This window comes from Tasmannia lanceolata, unplaced genomic scaffold (genome assembly GCF_043159265.1).
Source record: "Tasmannia lanceolata isolate RefF3 unplaced genomic scaffold, GAP_Taslan_0.1 ptg000021l, whole genome shotgun sequence".
NCBI classification, from domain to species: domain Eukaryota; kingdom Viridiplantae; phylum Streptophyta; class Magnoliopsida; order Canellales; family Winteraceae; genus Tasmannia; species Tasmannia lanceolata.
Window position 1 is genome coordinate 5,681,012 of NW_027518698.1, and position 21,489 is coordinate 5,702,500.

Sequence of the window (21,489 nt, forward strand, 5' to 3'; positions counted from 1 at the left end):
CATGGTGCAAGCCCATATAGCTCAATATTTTTCAAAAATTACTCTACGGTTCACACCATCGGATGATCCAAACCATCCATTTGATGGGCCACAGTGTAAATATGGTGATGGCATCTGAATCCGGGTCTGCGATCGCGCGGTCGGTAGAGGGCCTCCGCGGGGTCTGCAATCACAAACAAAGGGGGTCAGGGGGTCCGGGGTGGGTCCCGGACCACCACATCGACACCCAAGTCAGATCATTCGACCAATCAATATAAAGGACAGCGAGAAGAGGAGGGGGTTCGATCAAGTTTACCAGGACCAAGGCGCGGGTTCTTTTCTGGGTGTGCGGATGAGTGGGTCGGAGGGGACTAACAGGGAGAGTGAGATTAAGTTCCTAGTCTCCTCTGTTGTTGCCTCGCCTCTTTTTCCGGTTGTTATGCGGGAGCTGAGAAAAAATGATGTCTTTCAAAAAACGTGGATCCCTCTCTTCTTCCCTTTCCTCCCTTTTAAAGGGAGGCGCGCGGACCTTTTCATCATTATGGAGAGAAAACCATCCTTTGCAGGATTGGGCCGTTCTCCTGCTCCGCCGGCGCGGGTGGCTTTGCCGGATATTTCCTTCCATAACTTGTAATGATGAGGCCTGGACGGCGAGAGAGCGACACGCGTCGTGATCGTATGGTCTTGCTATTTCCCAACGCCTTTCTTTATGATGGTTAGGTTTTATTGGTGCATGGACGACACATGGCGAGATCTGAGAGCGACGCCATATTTATGTCCCATCATAACACCCCCTTACTCCTTTGGTCCATTGAATGGGCCAAGGGAGTAATGTTTTGGTCGAGTGACGTCATGGTGAGGGCATTTATGGGAGCTCCGGAGTACGAGGAGGCGTGCCGTTTTATCCGGCGGCCATCCCCGGGAAGTGGTAGCGTCATTATGTGGGTCGCCTTGTTTCGAGACATGATGTTTTCTTCCTTGAGCTTGAAAAAGGAAGATTACCCCAGCGCACTGTTGTGGCCTCTCTCCCCCTCTTTTTCTGAGGTAGGTGTTTCTCCGTGCCTTTTTTCAACAACATGTCCGGTTCCCCTTCGCGAGTTAGGGGCAAGGCCTCTCTTTCCCAGGAATTATCGAGTGACCCCGACTTGTCTTCCGATCCGGAGGAGGACCTTGCGGTTCGTCGGAAGAGGGCTAGGAGGGACTCGGGCCCTTCCTCGGGCTTTCCCCCCCTTAGCCTTTCCTCCTTGCCTAGGGAGGACAAGTCGTCTCAGTCCCGTGTCGCCAGGGAATGCTCTTTTTTCTCCCGAGCCTATCACCAGGGAATGGAACTGCGTGGCCGTGTTTCGAAGATGGGTAAGGAGATCGAGGACTTGAAGTGGGAGAACGAGGCTTTGCAGAAAAAGGTTCACTCCCTCAATGAGCAGCTGCTGGAATATGAGGTGGACCCCCTGCTGGAGAGCTCCTGGGAAGAGGAGGGGAACCCTTCGGGAGAGGAGTCTTATTCCAATTAGTTTCTGGCCTTTCCTGTTTTTCTGTGTATTTCTTTTTTCTTCTTCCCCTTTCCTATCGGGGATTTTGGGGCCTGCGTGCCCTATGCTTTGTTTCTTATCCCCCCTCCTTTTTGTAGGCCTGTGGCCCAGGAGGATGTGAATGGACGATCTTTATGAGTTTGTGCCGTGTCTCTTTGTGTTGCTTTTTCCATCTGTTTGGTTATTTTTTTTTTTTACCGTGTTTGGCATAGATTATCTTTGTTGTGAGGGATTGTGGCGTTTTGTTTGAACCTGTGCGGGATTCCGAGCCTTTTCCTAGCGCGCTTAGTTTCCTTCACCTGTTGTGTTTGTGCGCCGTGGTCTCGTGCCGGGGCTCCGGGCCTGGGCGCGCGTTTTTCCTCTAGTGGAATTGAGGTTGGACCTCTCTGCTTGGTTTCCCACCTCTGGACCCTTCCCTTTTATTAGGTGGGGAGGAGTTGGAAGTGATTTGTTTGAGGAAGTGACACGTGTCGAACTCGTACGGTCTTGCCGTTTCCCATCGCCTTTCTTTATGATGGTTAGGCAGTGTTGGTGCATGGGCGGCACGTGGCGAGATCTGAGAGCAGCGCCGTTTTTATGTCTCATCATAACACTACCTTTGGTTTGTTGAATGGACCACGAGAGCAGGCTTGTTTACCTGGTTAAGGAATATCGTGACGAAGGCATTTATGGGAGCTTTGGGATACGAGAGGACGTGCTGTTTCGTCCGGCGGTTCCTTCCCGAGGAATTGTGGTGCCATCACGCGGTGCTGGCCGGTCATCCAATAGGAAACGGACACGCGTAGGGCAAGTTGCTTCGTTTTCCTACCCAAGGGTTTCCCATAGGATTCATAAGGGGTGAGTTTTCCTGCTTTTTATGCAGATCGCCCTTTCGCTCCTTTCTCCTTTTTTGCTTTCTTTCGGCCTTTCTTCGGGCTCGTCAGAGATGTCGTCGTCTTTCCAGGGTCTCTCTGTAAGTGGCGAGGGGAGAGTTGCTACTGAGGGGAGTCCTCCCAGTAGCCCCGAGACAAACCCTGACGGGTTGGGGCCTCAGCAAATAATTCCCGAGAGGAACCCGCCTCAAGGGCTTCCCCCGCGCTCTCATCCTCCCCCCCTTTACGAGAGGGAGTCTCATGAAGCCTTTGTTCATCATCACCGCTCATTCTTCTCTTATGTCCATCATAGGGAAATGGAGGTCTGTAGCCGGATGACGGACATGGATCGAGAGATAGCAGCCCTGCGTGCGGAGAACGACTTGTTGAGGAACCGGGTGAGGTGGCTGAATGACCGACCCGATTTGCTGAGGATCCACGTTGGGGGAGCTCTTCGGAGGAGGAGCATAGTGATAAGGAGCTCTCTGACGCGGAAAATTCTTTCAGTGGCTAGTCGCTTTAGGCGGGAGGGAGTGGGTTGAGGGGGACTTTGGAGGGGCTTTTTCCCTTTTTTCCTCTTTTTATTTTTTTCTTTATTGGGGGTCTTGTTGGGGGCCCGGGCCTGCGTGCCCTTATTTTTTTTTGTCTTCACCCTCCTCCCCCTTTTTTTGTAGGCCCGTGGGCCAGAAGGAAATAGTTATGAATGGCCCTCTCCCTTTTTTTGCATTTACGACTTGTACCTTATGTTTCCTTTCCCTTTGCATAGTAGCCAAATTATTCCGAGCGGAGCGGTAGAGGTAAGATAGGGCCTTTGCCATGCGACCCGAGCCCTTTTCACTGTGCTTGGTATTTTTTCTTCTGGTGGTATTGTGTGCCGGAAACTTGTGATGGGTCCCGAGCCTTTCTCGACCGTACGTTGTATTTTCCATCTTGTGAATTTGCATGCCGGGCCCTTGTGATGGGTCCCGGGCCTTTCCCGACCGTACGTGATATTTTCCATCTTGTGGAATTGTATACCGGGCCCTTGTGATGGGTCCCGAGCCTTTTCCCACCGTACGTGGTATTTTCCATCTTGTGGAATTGTATGCCGGGCCCTTGTGATGGGTCCCGAGCCTTGTCCCACCGTACGTGGTATTTTCCATTCAGACCCTTTCTTCCCCTTAGATGGGGAGAATTTAGGGATGGCTTGCTGGGGAAGTCACCTAGTGGTAGGGGTAGCAACATCTTTTCAGTCGGGGGTATGGCACTTTCGATTTTCGGCGGTTCCCTCGAATTTTCCAATCGGCGCCACGTGTGCGCGTCCCATCGGATTAGAAGGGAAGGGAGACCAATCGACGTGTGTTGAAACCCTAGCTCTTTTAAAGCCTTTTTGGGGATTTCATTCTTTGTTTCATTTCTTAGTCTTCCTCGGGTGAAGCGGGCTTTCTTCTGCAGCGATTTTTCTACGTGTTGCTCTTCACCAACTTTCTTCTGGTTTTTTCTCGTTTGTCTGCCCTGGTGAGTTCTGTGCTTTTTATTCCGTCCGACATTTGATTATTTTACGATGTCTGTCGCAACCGGTTCTCAGAGTCCGTCTTCCGAGTCAGTAGAAGTAGTGGAGAGGGCTCCGCCAAGGAAAAGGAGGCGGTTGGTAAAGGGCGGGGGCGGCGACTCTCGAGATGTACAACTGCCCAGGGAGTCGGAGGATAGCTCCGGGGCTTCTGGATCGTCGTTGAGGGCCGCTCCCTTGGAATCTCCTGCTCGAGTCTCTTCCGCTCGTGAGGCGGAGATTAGGGACATTCGGTCTGGTGCCGTTATCCGCCCTGGTCGGGTGGCGTGTTATAGGAGTACTTTGGAAGAGGGGGCGGCAGAGAAGATTAGGAGGGAGTTTCACATTCATGATGATTATGGGATTAGGGTTCCTTCCTCTGTGGAGGGGGTGTGTGAGGGTATCACGGAGGAGGAGGTAGCTTTCTACGTGGAGGATTTCCGGGTGGGGATTAGGTTTCCGCTCTTGGGTATTATAGTAGAGGCCCTCAAGTTTTACCGGGTGGCCCCCTCCCAACTGGCGCCTAATAGTTGGCGTACTCTCTTGGCCTTTGTGGCCAAGGCGGGTCTTCACAAGATTCAGCCTACCCTCCCTCTGCTCCGGGGTTGTGTTGCCCTTAGCCCGTTGGTGAAGGGGGAGGACAGCTGGTTGTATCTGACCCAGCGTCCTCAGGTGAAAATTACGGCGAACTTGCCTTCTTCCATTAAGAAGTGGAAGGAGGAGTACGTGTTCATTATTCCTCTGTCGGACGCTGGTTGGGGCTTTCCTCGTTCTTGGAAGTGCTCCGTTGAGTGGCGAAGGAAGTCCCTCCCCAACGAGTCCGACTGTAGTAAGTTTGACTTGGGGAAGCTCGCCTCTGGGGAGGCTATTGATGTTTCCGAGTTTAGATGGGAGAGGGGTTTGAAGAGGCTCGGTTCGCTGGGAGCTATGGAGAGGAGGGCCCGCTGTACGGGCGAGGAAACGGGGGAGAGTTCCGCCAGTCATCGCGGTGAGCCTTTTTCCCTGGGTTTGTCCATATGCGCCTTAAGCATATATTTTTTTGAGTTGTTGTTTTTCTTTGCTCTGAGTGGTTGTTGCTCTTCTGTTTTTGGCAGCAGGTATGTCTTCTTCCGGTGATGCTGGCAGGGGAAAGGGGGTCGCGGCGGCGGCGACGAAGGGTCCTGTGAGCCGGAAGAAGATTCCCTCCGGTTTTATGGCCGCGGCCAGGTTGGACCGGTCGGAACATCTAACTCCTCTGGTCAATCGGTCGGAGAAAAGGGTACGGCCAGATCTCCTCACCGGGAGTTGGAGCCTTCCGCTAAGAGGGTTGCCCCTTCTGGCGCTAAACAGGGGAAGGCTGGCCGTGCGGTGCGTTCTCTTGCCTTTACGGAGGACGTACCGAGTCGGCTGGAAGGGTCGGTTATGACCAAGCTGCTTCTGGAGTGGATGGAGCTTTCTTCGCAGTGCTTTCGGACGCGCGGAGAGCTGTTTAAACCTGACTGGAAGATTGGTGTTGAGGATGGCGTACTTGCGAATCCCCGGGTCGGGGTGGAGCTAGGGGTGACAACCGCCTTCCTGGCGATGAGGCTGAGTTAGAAGGCTTCGACCGCAGGGCCCTGGGGGCTCGGTATTTTCAGTCGACATCCTGCGTAAGTACCGGGTGGCCGGCTTCCCTGCTTGTGTTTTTCCCTTTTTGTTGCCTTTGAGACCGTAAGCGGAAATTTCCTAACGGTTTGCTCTTTGCAGGCTCAAAGTTATGCCAGGAAGATGGTGCAGTACCTGGTCGAGGATGAGTCTGAGATAGGTGCTTTCGAGGAGCGAGTCCGAAAGCTGAGCGAGGACTTGGAGAAGGCCCAAGCGGAAAAGGTGGCGCTTGATGATACTGTTGCTTAGCTTCGGGTGAACCTCCGGCAGACAGTGGATGGGAGAAGCCGTGCGGAAGATAGATTGGTGGTGGCTCAACAGAAGCACGCTGAGGAGCTGGTGAAGGCGCGGGAGGAATGGCGGTATTCCGAGGAGTTTCTCAAGGCCGCAGCTTCGTTCAGCGTGGATATTGAGATAGATGCTTTTGTTGAATGCCGGCGGCGCGTTCGCGAGGTTGATCCCTCCTTCCCTCTCGAGAAGTTGGTGCATGAGGCCGAGGAAAGCGTTCCGGAGGATCTTTTGCCGGCACCAGTGGTACACCGACACCGGTCGGGGATCCGGCGGCTGCCTTGGAAGTTCCTGCAGTTACTGAGACCTCTGCGGGGGCTCAGTGAGGCTCGGATGCCTTGGGGATTTGTTTCTTTTTCATGGTATTATTGACATGCTTGGTCTGTAATAACATTTGAACTATATATATTTTTCTCTTTTTTTTATATAATGCGCCGTGGGCCCCTTGAGCTTTTCGGTATTTCTCTTCGAGCTATTAAGTCGTAATCTTGGTTGGCGAGAGTACTTCTAGTGCACCCTTGTAGGGTGTCTTGTTCGTGGAAGGACCATCTTCCCCTCGAGTGATCAGCTCGGAGTTAATGGGTCCCGCCTGCCCTTAAAGGGGAGGTCTTTTTTTCATGGGGAGCATTTTAGGGTATTTTCGGGGAGATCGGCCCCGATGCTACCTTTGTCTCACTCCCTGTCTTTTTCCGGCCCTTTATTCATCATGGGCCGGAAAGTGGAGATACACATGGCTCAGGTAGAAACGCTATTCCATTGATTTGTAAAGGGGAAAACACGGCTTTGCTTTTAGAAAACCACAAAAAGGAAACAAACAAAACATGCGTCATATCTTAAAAGAAAAACACGGACCTTACCCTACCTTCTTACTGGTAAAATTCTCGGAGGTTATCCATGCTCCAACTTCGAGGGACGGGTCCCGTCGAGGTGCTCTAGCTGGTAGGCCCCGGGGCGGAGTGCTCGAACGACCCTGTAGGGTCCTTCCCATTTTGGTGCGAGTTTCCTGGTGTTGCGGGGGTCGGATACCTCCGCCTGTCGTAGTACTAGGTCTCCGGGCTTTACTGTGCGCTTTCTTACTCGGGTGTTGTAGTATCGTGCCACCCTTTGCTGGTAGGAGGCGGTTCGGAGGAGGGCTTGTTCTCTTTTTTCGAGCACGAGATCGAGAGCGTTCCGGAGGAGCTCAGAATTTCCTTGTTCGTCGTAGTTCTCCGTGCGGAAGCTGGAGAGGCTGATTTCTTACGGAATGACTGCTTCGGCTCTGAAGGTTAAACTAAAAGGGGATTCCCCAGTTGCGGTCCGCGGCGTCGTTCGGTAGGCCGAGAGGACGCTAGGGATCTACCCAGTTCTTTCCAGCTTCTCCCAGTCGCTTCTTGAGGCTCTAGAGCAAGATCCTGTTAGTTACCTCCACCTGCCTGTTGGCCTGCGGGTGTGCTACGGAGGCGAAACGGTGTTCGATGCTTAGGTTATCGCAGAATCTGCCGAATTCAGCACTTACGAACTGGGGTCCGTTGTCTGTTACAAGTATCCTTGGAATGCCGAAGCGGCAGACCACGTCATGATAGAAAAACTTCTCCGTCGCTTTTGAATTGGGCTTTGCCACGGCTTTAACTTCGACCCACTTGGTGAAGTAGTCGATGACGACGTACAACATCGTGTGTCCCCCGAGGGCTTTTGGGAATGGCCCGAGCAGGTCCATGCCCCACATGGCGAAAGGCAGGGGCCCTGCCATCGCGGTGTATGGTGTGGCCGGTTGATGGGGGGTGGTTGCGTATCTCTGGCACGGGCTGCGTTTCTTGACGAACTCCTTGGCGTCCTTGAGGATCGTAGGCCAAAAGTAGCTGTGCCTTACGATTTTCTGAGCTAGGATCCTGCCGCCTCCGTGGTCTCCGCAGATTCCTTCGTGTACCTCTCGTAGTGCGTATTCCGATTCGGAGGGTACCAGGCATCGGAGGTACGTCCATGTGTATGACCGTTTGTACAGCCTTGGTCCGTGGACCGCGTAGTGGGCGGCTCTTGCGGTTAGGCGTCGGGCTTCCCGCTTGGCTTCGGGTAGTATCCCGTCTTTCAGGTATCGCATGATGGGATCCATCCAGCTTGGTCCTGGCGGAATTTCCAAGACTTGTACCTCATCGATGCTGGGGTGGGACAGTATCTCCGTAAGCAGGGTGCTGAAGTCATGGGTTTCTTCGGAGGCCATCTTCGACAATGCGTCCGCTCGATTATTCATGTCTCGTGGTACCTAGAGGATCTCAACTTCCCCCATTCTCTGCAGCTTTTCTTTTACCTTCTGGAGGTATCGCTTTATCCTGGGGCCCTTGGCCTCGTATGCCCCGTTTACTTGATTGACGACGAGCTGGGAATCGCTATAGACTTTTAACTTTCCTGTGCCGAGCTCCGTGGCTAGGCTTAGCCCTGCTAGTAAGGCCTCGTATTCAGCCTTGTTGTTGGAGGCTTTGAAATCTAGCCGGAGGCCGTATTCTAGTGTGAATCCTTCGGGGCCATGGAGGACCACTCCCGCCTCGCGCCCTGTTTTACCTGCTGAGCCATCAACGTGCAGGGTCCAGTCGATCTCGCCGCTCTGTTCCGCTGAATCTGGCCTCGTGTCTTCGCGAGTAGTCTGTTTGGTGGGGCCCCTAGCATTCTCCATTATTGCTGGTTCAGTGGCAGGGGCTGTGGATTCCACTATAAAGTCGGCAAGGGTCTGGGATTTAATGGCCGGCCTCGGTCGGACCTGTATGTCGAACTCTCCCAACTCGACGGCCTAGCTTACCATCCTGCCCGAGGTCTCTGGTTTTTGGAGAATTCTCCTTAGGGGCTGGTCAGTCAGAAGTACTATGGGGTGGGCCTAGAAGTAGGGGCGGAGTTTCCGGGCGGCGCTGACGACTGCGAGGGCGAATTTCTCTATGTTTAAGTACCGGACCTCCGCACCCGGGAGAGTCTTGCTCACATGGCACACTGGGTGTTCCTTCTTGTCGCTTTGTTTGGCCAATACCGCACTTACCGCCTTAGGGCTGATGGTCAGATACAAGAATAGTTCTTCCCCCGGCTCAGGTTTGACGAGTACGGGCGGTGTCTGAAGGTACTATTTCAAGGCGTCGAAGGCTTCTTGGCAGGCCGGGGTCCATTCGAATTCTCGTATGTTTTTTAGCTGTTTGAAGAAGGGCTGACATTTCTCCGCCGACTTGGGCATGAAACGGCCGAGGGCGGTGATTCTTCCTGCGAGCCTCTGCACCTCTACCGCTGTTGTCGGGGGCTCCATGTCCAGGATGGCCTGGATTTTTTTGGGGTTGGCCTCGATGCCTCTCTGGCTAACCATGAACCCTAAGAACTTCTCGGAAGTCACCCCGAAGGCGCATTTTGCGGGGTTCAGCTTCATCCGGGCCCGTCGCAGGGTGTCAAAGGTTTCTTGAAGGTCGGAGATGTGTTTGGAGGCTTCCAAGCTTTTTACAAGCATGTCGTCAACATACACCTCCACGTTCCTTCCGATATGTGCCCGGAATAGCTTTTTTACGAGCCGCTGGTAGGTGGCGCCCGCATTTTTTAACCCGAAGGGCATGACGGTGTAACAGTAGACGCCCTGATCGGCAAAGAACGCTGTTTTCGGGATGTCTGGTTCGTGCATTTTCACCTGATTGTAATCCGAGAAGGCGTCTAGGAAGGTGAGGAGCTCGTGCCCGGATGTGGCATTCGATGAGCTGGTCTATACGCGGGAGGGGGTAAGGATCCTTTGGGCAAGCCCGATTTAGGTCTGTGAAGTCTATACAGGCTCGCCAGCCCCCACTAGCTTTTTTGACCATGACCACATTTGACAGCCACTCGGGGTACCGGATCTCTTTGATAAATCAGGCTTGTAGCAGTTTTTTCACTTCGGCTTTTATGTGAGTTTGGCACTCTACCGCGAAGTTCCTCTTTTTCTGTCGGACGGGTTTGAGGGTTGGATTCATGTTTAACCTGTGAACGGCCAATTCCTTGGGTATCCCGGGCATGTCCTTAGACAACCATGCGAACACGTCTTTGTTGGTTCTGAGGAAGTCGATCATTTGGTCTCGCAAGGTGCCTTTCAGCAGTGAACTGATCCAGACTTGTTTCTCTGGCTGATCTTGGTCTATGGGGATGAAGTCTAGCTCCTCGGCGGGCTCTCCTCTGATCGTGCGGGCCCGCTCCCGGGGGTCTTCACTCCCGATCGTGAAGTTTTCGGCCGGGGCGTTGCTTCCTCTTAGGCTTGCCGCATAGCACTGGCGTGCTATCATCTGCTGCCTCCGGACTTCCCCTACTCCGGTTTGAGTGGGGAATTTCATCTTGAGGTGAGGGGTGGAGACTACCGCTCCCAAGTCTCTCAGAGCGGGGCGCCCTATGATGGCGCTGTAGGTGAAAGGTATGTCTACGACCATGGAGGTGGTCAGGATGGTCTTTTGGAGGGGGTACGTCCCAAAGGTCACGGGTAAGTCGATTTTGCCATTGACCCGTACGGACGCCCCGGAGAACCCGTAGATGGAATACTCCACGGGTCCCAGCCTCTCTTTGCCCAGTTTCATCTCTTCGAAGGTTCCGAGGTGTAACACATTGACGGAGCTTCCCGTGTCAACCAGAATTTTTCCTATGTCGAAGTTGGCGACGACTAGCCTGACAACCAGTGCATCGTCGTGCGGGACTTGTAGTCCGTCGAGGTCTTCATGGGAGAAAGTGATGACCTGATCTTCATGGGGCGGATCCGTTCGGGCCTTTTTGGAAGGCATTTCCATGGAAAACACCCGCTCTGCATACGCCCGCCGACCAGCTGTCGTTGGCCCTCCCGCCCCCGGCCCGCCCGTGATGATATTGATTTTTCCAATAATGGTAGGCGGCTGTTCGCGTCTGCTGCGGGATCAGTGTTTGCTTCAGGAGTGATGCCTGCTCGGGGATCGGTGTCGGCTTGTGGATCGGCGGCGCCTGCTGGACCGGCGCCTACTGTGTGACTGACACCTGCCTCTGGGTTCGTCGGGTGGGTAATGGGCCTCGCGCGAGTTTTCGCCAGGGCTCCTGAGATATTGATTTAGGTGCCCTTCCTCGGCCAGCTTTTCTAGTTGGAGGCAGAGGTGGAAACAATGGTCAATTTTGTGGCCGTGGTCCCCGTGGAATTCACAGAACTTTCTTGCGGACCGCTTCTTCGGGTCCGTGGCCATTCTCTTGGGGGGGGGGGGGTCAGGAGACCCTGATCTCTGAGAGCTAGTAGGACGTGGGAGAGGGAAACCTTCAGTAGGGCGCTTCCTAGTCTTTTGAAGATGGGGACGGTGTTCCGGCTCGCCTGTTTTTCCTCGGCCCGTGGCCTCATGGCCCTTCGGCCGTCGTTGCTTTTTCTTTCATCGGGGCCGGCGTGGCTCTGCTCTCGGGCATAGGCTTCTTCCGCTCGTACGAACTTATCAGCCTTGGATTCTAGTTCTTGCAGGTCCGGTGGTGGTTTGAGGGTAAGATGCAGCTTGAGATTCGGGTCGGTGGTGGCATGCTTCAGTGTTGCGACCGCTATTTGGACGTCCATGTTAGAAAGCTGGGCCAATTCGGCGTTGAATTTTAACATGAAGTCCTAAGCAATCGAACTCCAAATCAGTTGAAACTTTTTCAGTAACAAGATATGGATGATTGTGGCTTACGAAAAATATTTCATGAATTTTTCATTAAGATTTGATATCAATCTCCGATTTTTTAAAATTCAAATGAGTTCACAGGTTAACACAGTAACTTATAGCATATCAATTTCAAATTAATCAAAACTTTCAAAGAATAGAGATATAGATGATTATAGCGTACTGAAAAATTTTCATGAATTTTCATTAAGATTTGATATCAATTTCCGATTTCTCAAAATTTAAATCAATTCATAGATTAACACAGTAACTTATAGCATATCAATTTCAAATTAATCCAAACTTTCACAGAATAAAGATATAGATGATTATAGCTTACTAAAAAGGTTTCATGAATTATCATTAAGGTTTGATATCAGATTCTGATTTTTCAAAATTCAAATCAGATTATAGATTAACACAGCAACCTATAGCATATCAATTTTAAATCGACTCAAACTCTTACAGTATAAAGATAATCATAAGATTAGACTAGTGTATGACTTTCATGGATTTTTATTATGATTTAATGCCAATTGAAATTCACATAAAAATCGGATGAAACTAAAGAATTACTTAAAACGCAAACCTAATGGTATCCTAAAATCAAATAAAAAATTTCAGTAGATATATAATAGATTATAAAATTTTCTATCAAAATTTCAAAACTTAAAAATTAAATATTCTCCATAAAATTGATTTTTAAATAGAAAAAGTTAATTTGTTTCCTAGGAATTGAAACCCGTTTATTAAAATAAATTACAAAACAATACTAAAACTTTGCAAAACCAATTAAAATTTTTTATCTGACATTCCAGTAACCTAAGTTACTGGTTTGTAAAGAAAATGTTTGAACATTTATTAATTTAACACGAAAAAGAATTACGGCACGTAAACCGAAGAATCGATTAGCAAACAGTAAATAAAATATTTTTTTTCAAAATTTTATTCTATGAAAACTTCAATTTATAATTAAACATGAGTTCTAAAAAGTTTCATCAATTTTTAAAATCGTTTGATATTTATTAAAAATAACCCAAAATTAAAATAAATTAAAACTGGAATAAAAAATCAAAGAATTCCAAAAACTTTATGGTGAACTGGAAATTAGAAAACCGGTTTGGAACCAAATTTTTATGAAATTTGGACTTGATTTTACCCGTTTTCCATTTTATTCTTCAAGAAATAACCCTTTGCTGGGTTATCTTTCGAAAAATAAAACGAAAATCGAGGCGGTCAAACCGTGGTCCAAGATTTCACTTTCCAGTAGTTTTAAAATTTTTATTCACCTAAAAAAATTCATTTTTTGAAAAAGATTATGTTTTCAAACACTTGCCTTGAAAATTGAATTTAAACTCATATTGAAGAATAAAGAAAGAAAATTAATATTTATATGGAGGAAAACTAATTTTTTGTTGAAAATTTGGATTTTGAAAGCCTTTAATCTATACTATAACATACTAGAATTTTAAAAGAAAACTCATTGATTTGATATTTCAAAAATAAAATCCTAGCATGCTTGTTCTAATTCGCAAAGAAGAGAGATCCTTACCTTTGATCGCGATCTTTGCCTCTAGGGTTGGTGATCCGAGATATACACTTTGTCCAACCATTTTAAAAGCTCAAAAAGATCCAAAGAACACTCTAATAATCATTGATTATATGATGCCTTTGAGAAGAAGAAGTTCAAGAACTCCTTTTGTGAAGAACACTTGAGAGAGAGATGAACACACTTGAAGAGAGGAATGAATTCCAAGGAGGAAGAGAGAGGGAGATGAATTTTCTGGAGCCAGGCCAAAGGTTGTGCTTGCTTTGTTTTTATAGAAAAATTTAGGGTTAGATTAGATTTGGAAGTTTCCAATGGGAGGGCTCCTACATTTAGTTAGTTTCTAATTCTCACCTATGTCTTGCTTTTCCCTTACCTTCTAAATTGTATTTACTTCTAATATTGATTTCTTGCAAGCCAAGCAAATCCTAAATTACACAATGGAGATCCTTCAAGATCAATCTAGAAGCCTTCTCACATAGGAAACTAGCTTTTATGAATGATTTTCGCCCAAAAAGGGCTGTCCAACGTTTAACCTAATTTTTGACCTATTTAAAGGCTGATTCAGGAAAAGTCATAAACTTGAAAGTTGTAGATTTTTTCGAGACGTTCGAAACAAGTATACTGGCAAATTTTTTAGACAAAAAGGTAAAAATTTATGGGAGTTTTAGTAATATGACCATACAAGCCCTTTCTAATTATAACTCTTCCTTTCTTTATTATTTTTCTAAAACAAATATGATGTCACCAACCACCTCATCCCATGTTGGACGTTTTTGCATGTGGCCTCCTCATGTGGGGCGTCCACTTATGTGGCCGACTCACATGGGTAGGTCCACATGGACCCCCCTTGTGGGCTTTAGCCCAATAGGCTTTTATGACATGTATTTTGGGATTTTTTCAATGAAAATTCAATAAAATCCTTTAAATTCAAAAATTTGATTGTTGAACCCAACCCATATGATCTTTATAGTGCACCTATAACATGTGATCGAACATCTTTTTTTGGGAAAACAACTTTTCAGACCAAAATGCCCCTATTTGACCATTATACACCCAAATGCAACCAAAATACCCTCAAATTGGTTCACCCCTAAAGGAAGAAATAAAAAAAATAGAAAGTCTCTGTGGTCAAACTTTAAAAAATAGAAACTTCTAAAGTTTGGTCCGTTCGGTGAGCAATATCAAACAGGATCATTTGGTATCCCCTGAAAATACCCAAAATGCCCTCAACATTTAGAATTTCCAAATTAAGCGAAACCTTTGAGAAATTCTAACGTTAGTAGGTTTTTCAAATTCAGGAAATCATTCATAATCTCTCAGACACCTTTCGGGGATCAAATGAATTACACAGGAAAATACCAAATTACCCCGAAGTGCAAGAATTTGGCGAGACTAGGGAAAAGCCTGAGAAATTCCAAAAATAGCAGATTTTCAAAAATTTATGAACGGACTCAAGATTTCCTTAGACACAACTTAGGGACCAAATATGACATGTTAGAAATGTCTAAAATACCCCCGAAGTGCAAGATTAAGAGAAAACCTTGAGAGATCTAAATTTAACAAGTTTTTCAAATCTTACGAAATTACTCATAATTCATCAGCTGTACCTTCAAGATGGTTTTGGATATATGAGAAATGATTGAAATATACATAAGGTGATGAAAATGTGGAAGCCCCATGAGTTTCTAAAAATAGCAGCTTTCTAAAAATTTGTAAAATCACTCAAGATTTCTCAAATATAACTCGGGGGTCAAACAAGATACATCGGGAATGACCAAAATACCCCTGTAGTGTGAAAATGGGCAAAAATGAGGGAAACCCCGAAAATCCTAAAAATAGCCGGTTTTTTCACTTGCTTGGAAACTTGAATTTTCATTTTCTAGATACCATTAGAACACCCTAGAAACCTTTAGGATCGCGAATCAACTTCAGAATTCCTTCAACCAGGCGAAATCTACCCTAAAATGTACAGATGCCTAATCCTAGGTGGAATACGGACTCGAAACTTGACAAACTACCGAATCTTTTACTTTTTTAAAGTGTAGCATAATGGGGGTGTCTACATAATTCAGAAAAGAAAAGCTCATTTCCCTTAGCTAAGTCATTCGTCCAGCGAAGGTAATAATACGTTGAAGGAAAACACAGCAGATTTCTCTCCCGTTTCAGAAGATCATATCAGGATTCAGCTCAGTACTCCGTGTACAGAACCAAAATGTTCAGAAGAATGTAACGTCACAATCAGGGACACTCATAATGTCCCTTCCTCTCAAAATTGTTATCATTGTTTCTTACCCTATATTAACTTTTTCTTGTCTATGGGAATAAATCTACGGGAGCATTTTGTGTTATTAGTCATAGAAATATGACTAATAACACAAAATGTATGATCAAATCACTAAGAAAACCATGCAAGGGGCATTTTGCATTATTAGCCTTCACTAATAATGCAAAATGCTCAAAATCAAAGTTGTTCAAAAGAATTAAACTAGGGGCATTTTTGTATAAATATCCACCTAGAACGGGTGTCTATTTATACAAAAAAATGCACTTAATTTCAATACAACAACACAAATAAAATGCAGATAAAACCAAAACAAGAAAAGTGATCCATGTATGTCTGATCAATCCAAAAAGATAAATACATCTCATTCCCAAAAGGGGAAACACCAAAAAGAAAACAAATGAGATCATTGCTTAGCAGGAGGATCTGTCGGACCTTGCTCCTAAGGATCCTGGACTGCATCTGAGGCGGACGACGGGTCTGTTCTGGGCTGGGAGAGTGAAGACTCCCCTGGATCTCGAGATCCCTCAGCCGATATCTCTCCAAGGTGACACTCTAGAGAGCTCACCATCATCATCACATCAAAGAGTTCCCGAACTCTCGCCTGTTTCAGCCTGTTTCACTGATTGTCTCTCCCATGGATTCCCGAAATCATTCAACGATGAATCAATCAACCTTTTTAAGTGTCCCTCAAGACTTCTAAGTGCGTCTATTCGGAGTCCTCCCAGCAGAATTAAGTTGTCTGTATTCCCGAATAACTAGGGATTCATATATCCTTCCGCACCGACTCTGTGTAAGGAATGCTCAAGGCAACCAATGCCTCCTAAAAATCTTTTCCATCGGGATCCCTAGATCCTTAGTGACAATCCAATATATCTTACATCATCCATGATAGAGTCCAATCACTCCAAAGGAGTCTCCTGCTGTTTCAAATCGAATCCAGCTGAGTGTATTAACAGTCACTCACCAATGAAACTATTCCAAGGCAATTTACTGCCATCTGAAGCCTCTTTGGCAGAGCCCAATGTACTCTTCAATAAGTACAAGGTCACCCAGAGACTCTCAAGAGAGTCCTCACCATCGTGACATGAACTCAAAAGATTGATAAACTTTGGTTTATATCTTGTAAAATTGAATGCCAAAGTCCTTCTCCTTAGCAGAGTCGAGGCATACAAATGTCTTTCAGGTGTTCCCTGAACGAAGACCCTTGCTTGTGCAATCCGGCTACAAACAGATTTGTCAAAACTCGGTTGGCGGATGTTTACCATCCTCTTCAGAGTCAATTCTTCATTCCGTTGGTATGACATTGACTCCCCCGACATAGTCGGATCCCTTCCAATCAGAATCAATTCTGCCTGACACTCAGCCGATTTAAGGCGCTCAAAGGACCTTGCTAACTTCACGGTCTTTCTCGCTAAGGCTAAGATGACACATTGTCATAGCACCTCATATCACTAGAGAGTATTTCACCTCATATCCCCAGAGAGTCGTGCACTTCATAGAGTCGTTCGTATCCAGTTCCTAACAAAGGACGTACGTTTCCAGATTCTCCAGCAGTTTATAACCAAATCCCCAGCAGAGTCTGTAACCGATTCCCTGGCAAAACCAATTCAAAAAATATATTGAATCATCTCCAGTGTGAATCCCCTGAGGCATCAAACCAAAGTGAGTCCCCTGAGGCATCAAACCAGAGTGAGTCCCCTGGGGCATCGAACCAGTGTGAGTCCCTTGAGGCATCTAAACTAGTGTGAGTCCCCTAAGGCATCCCAACCAGTGTGAGTCCCCTGAGGCATCAAACCAGTCTGTGTCCCCTGAGGCATCAAATCAGAGTGAGTCCCCTGAGGCATCAAACCAAAGTGTGTCCCCTAAGGCATCAACTCAGAGTGAGTCCCCTGAGGCATCAAACCAGTGTGAGTCTCCTGAGGTATCAAATCAGTGTGAGTCTCCTGTGGCATCAAACCAGAGTGAGTCCCCTGAGGCATCAAATCACTGTGAGTCCCCTGAGGCATCAAACCAGTGTGAGTCCCCTAAGGCATCAAATCAGTGTAAGTCCCCTGAGGCTTCAAATCAGTGTGAGTCCCCTAAGGCATCAAATCATTATGAGTCCCCTGAGGCATCAAACAAGAGCGAGTCCCTTGATGCATAAAACCAGTGTGAGTCCCCTGAGGCATCAAACTAGAGTGAGTCCCTTGGGGCATCTCGTACAACCAAAGACTCTCTGAGAGCACCTGCCCTGAGCATACAACCAAAGTCTCCCTGAGAGCACTTGCCCTAAGCATACGACTAAAGTCTCCCTGAGAGCACCTGCCCTGAGTATACAACCAAAGTCTCTCTGAGAGCACCTGCCCTGAGTATACAACCAAAGTCTCCCTGAGAGCACTTGCCCTGAGCATACAACTAAAGTCTCCTTGAGACCACCTTCCCTGAGTATACAACCAAAGTCTCCCTAAGAGCATCTGCCTAGAATTTCCAGACTATGGAAGCTCACTTAGGCAATTCAAATCAATGTAAACCCGTTATCACACGGTATCAACTCAGAGCGAGCCCATTATCGTGCGTTAGCTCTTCAGGATAAGTCCGTTTCTACGCGGTAACCCTCCAAATCAGTGTAAACCCGTTATCACACAGTATCCAATACGAGCAAACCCGTTATCACATGGTAGCTCTTCAGGGTAAGTCTGTTTCTACATGGTAACCCTCTAAACCTGCTATTACACAGTATCAAATCAGAGCGAGCTCGTTATCACGCGTTAGCTCTTCAGGGTAAGTCCATCTCTACGCGGTAGAGCCCTCCAAACTAGTGTAAACCCATTATTACACGTTATCCAATTCAAGCAAACCCGTTATCACACGGTAGCTCTTCAGGGTAAGTCCGTTTCTACGTGGTACCCCTCCAAATTGGGATAAATCTATTTCTATGCAGTGATCCTGCAAATCAAATCAAAGCCTGAGTAAGTCCGTTTGTACACGGTAACTCGTCAAAATCATATACTGTTAAAACAAAGTATCATATCGAAACCTTGCGTACGATCTGTCATATCAATCGGCAGGATGCCTCTTCTGCATTTCTGTTATCAGTGTCCTCACTGGATGTCATAACGACATCCCCCGAGGTCCCTCCCCAAGCCAGGCACCGAACTTGACTTACCGATGACCCTCCCGGCTGTTAGTAGCGACGTCCGCCCAAGAGTCGTTTTAACGCTCATATTTTTAAAACCCCAAAACCTTCGGCGAGAGGTTTCCACTCGATGACCTGACAGCAAGATTCCTCGGTGAGGGTTGTACGCCTTAGGATCCGCTGTGAGTCTTGCAAGCCTATCATTAGTCTCCAGTGACAAAATTTTATTGTCTCCTTACGTTGGCATTCATGTGCCTTGCACCCTCTACCAAAGAGGGCCATCTGTAGACACCCAATTTTGTCAAGGCAGTATTAATGATAGGTGTCGTGAGGAAGAACCTTATGACGAGTCCCAGAGCACCAATTAGGTTTCTCTCAATCTCTCTTTAGAGTATTTTTAAAAAGAAATAATTTTCGAAAGCCGTTTTTACAACCGGAAAGCCCGCTCTTACACAGCACCCGCCTTTTACGGCATGAACCGGCAAACTCGTTTTCACACGGCATTTAAATCGGTAAGTTAGCTTTGGGTCTAAAACTTCCATTTTTACCCAAAGGGCACTTTGTTTCCCGAAAGAATGAGATATTAGATTCATTGGAAAGTCCACAGAACTAGGAATCCAATGGACCTGACCGTGCGTAAATCGAAATTCAATTGGAGAAGTTATGAACATTCGAAACTAACAGATAAAAGACAAACGGGAGAAAAGATGAAACATTGCGCTAACCAAGGATGATGTCATCTAGAAAAACATCAAATTTCGCCCAGGGCAAAATTTGGTCAAAATTACCTTTTTTTACCCCCCACCCCCCCCCAAAAAAAAACTATAAATAGCGGGGTAAGGTCAAAAAAAGAAAAAAGAGAGAACAAAGGTTTTGGTAGGGTTTTATCTCTCCTCTCTCTGCTCTTATTTTTAGAAAACCCTGGTTTTTTCCCTCTAGCCAATCCATTCCAAACCTCTGTTGAATTTTCAGAAAAAAAAACCCTAGTTTCTTTGTTTTCTAGAAGAGAGAAAGTAGAGAAATCTCTAGGTAGCTCACACTGGGCGTCAGCACTCTGCCGAAATTCTGAAGGTTCGGAGCGACATCCTTCATTCAGCGCTGTTGTTCTACCGAATTTCGCATAACTACGAGCTACTTACTTTTCAATAGTAGCGTCGTTGTTCTGCCGAAATTTTGACAACTTCGGAGCCTCTTTCGGCCGCATAGCGCCTTGCGCCGCCAAAATCTCAGTGATTTCGGAGCACCTAGTTCCTCATAGCGTCGTTACGCTACCTAAATTCTGGTAAAACTTATATTCATTTACTAGCCTTTCTGCAATTTCCTTTATAGAGTAAGGTACGAGGTGGTGACATTATAAGGTACTCGGCTAAGAATGCCTGGAACTTATAAGATAAATTCCTCTACCTTTCTCTTACTTTCTGCAATTTCCTTTACAGAGTAAGGTACGAGATGATGACATTATAAGGTACTCAGCTAAGAATGCCCAGATCTTATAATATAAATCCCTCTACCTTTCTCTTACTTTCTGCAATTTCCTCTACAGAGTAAGGTACGAGGTGGTGACGTTATAAGGTACTCGGCTACGAATGCCCGGACCTTATAATATAAATCCCTCTACCTTTCTCTTACTTTCTGCACTGTCTTTTTCGTTAGATTTGGAAACCTAATTGGGATCAGTTGCAAGATCTTTCGGGACTTGTGACCTATGGTCTCAAACAGGAAACTACCGCTTCTTTTTTTATCTTTTTTGTAAATTCACTTTATTTACATCTTGGAATTAAGCATAATTTGAACAAAGGATAAAATGATAAGCTATCCTATTTAAATTCTTTGAAAAATGCCAATTCAAGTCAAGAGACCGGATTAATACGGGCAAGAGGGGTGCCTAACACCTTCCCCAATTGTAACCATAACCCTTACCTAGATATTTGTAAGGACCATGCCTTAAGGCAAACAGAGCAAAATATAAGGTTCAAAGGCCCAGAGCAAAAGAACCCCTTTGGTTACTGTTCCTCCAATGAAAGTCAAGTACCGGTACTCATTTAATCAAAAGAACATGCACGGGTCCTAGGCCCTAACCTAGGTGGCGACTCTGAGTTTCTCTTTTTTGCGAAGTTAGGACGCCGGTCCCGAGTCCGCAAGAAACACAGATCAAACGAACACTCCTAGAGATCCCGGATGTGGTGATCCCCTGCCGCCCTACATGCGATGGAAAAAACCGGCTCCCACACCCGTCTTGAAAGAACCTTGGATCTACCTAGTCCTTCAATTCCTACTCCTTCAGTTGAAATTTTAGAATCTTCTAGTCATTCAACTCCTCTTGCCATTATGGCAGAACCTTCAGACCAATCCCAGGTTATCCAAGAACTGCAACAGGCAGTAATTGAACTCACTCAAAGTCTCCGTCATCTCTCAGAAGAGAATGCCATATTAAGATCACCTCCTCAAGTTACCGTGGCACTTACCATACCTCAACAACCTATTCCTCCTATCCAGGAAACCATACCTGTCCAGCCCACCAACCAGTCTACAACTCAGCCTCCGGACCCGTTTTTGGGAGAACAGTATGCCGATGAGAGTCATCCCTTCGCCCAGATTCTGAAACAGTGGGAAGATAAGTTTGCTAAGGTCAACAAAGACCTCAAAGTTATCAAAGTTTAGGGGTCAACAGGACTCTCTTTCTGAGATGTCTCGTTGTTTCCAGATGTACAGCTCCCAGCCAGCTTCAAATGGCGTGATATCAACAAGTACGACAGAACCAGTTGTCCTTGTAATCACCTCGCAATGTTTGAAAGCATGCTCCTATCATAGGGTCTGTCCCCAGATCAGTTACATCTTGTCTTCTAGATGTCTCTGAAAGGTGTAGCACAGAAATGGCTTCTAAGTTTGCATGAATTATCAACTATGGGTTGGGAACGAATCATAAATGAGTTCATCAAGCAATTCTCTTACGAGGATGGCATTGACACCTCTCGCCGAAATCTTTAGACCACCAGACAAGAACCCACGGAGTCCTTCTCCAATTTTGTGAAGCGTTGGCGTTATAAGACAGCTCAGATGCTCAAGCGGCCCACCGAGGAAGAGCAGATCGACATGATGCAGCAGAACCTAACCTTGTCCTTCCAGTGTCCCATGGCAATTCA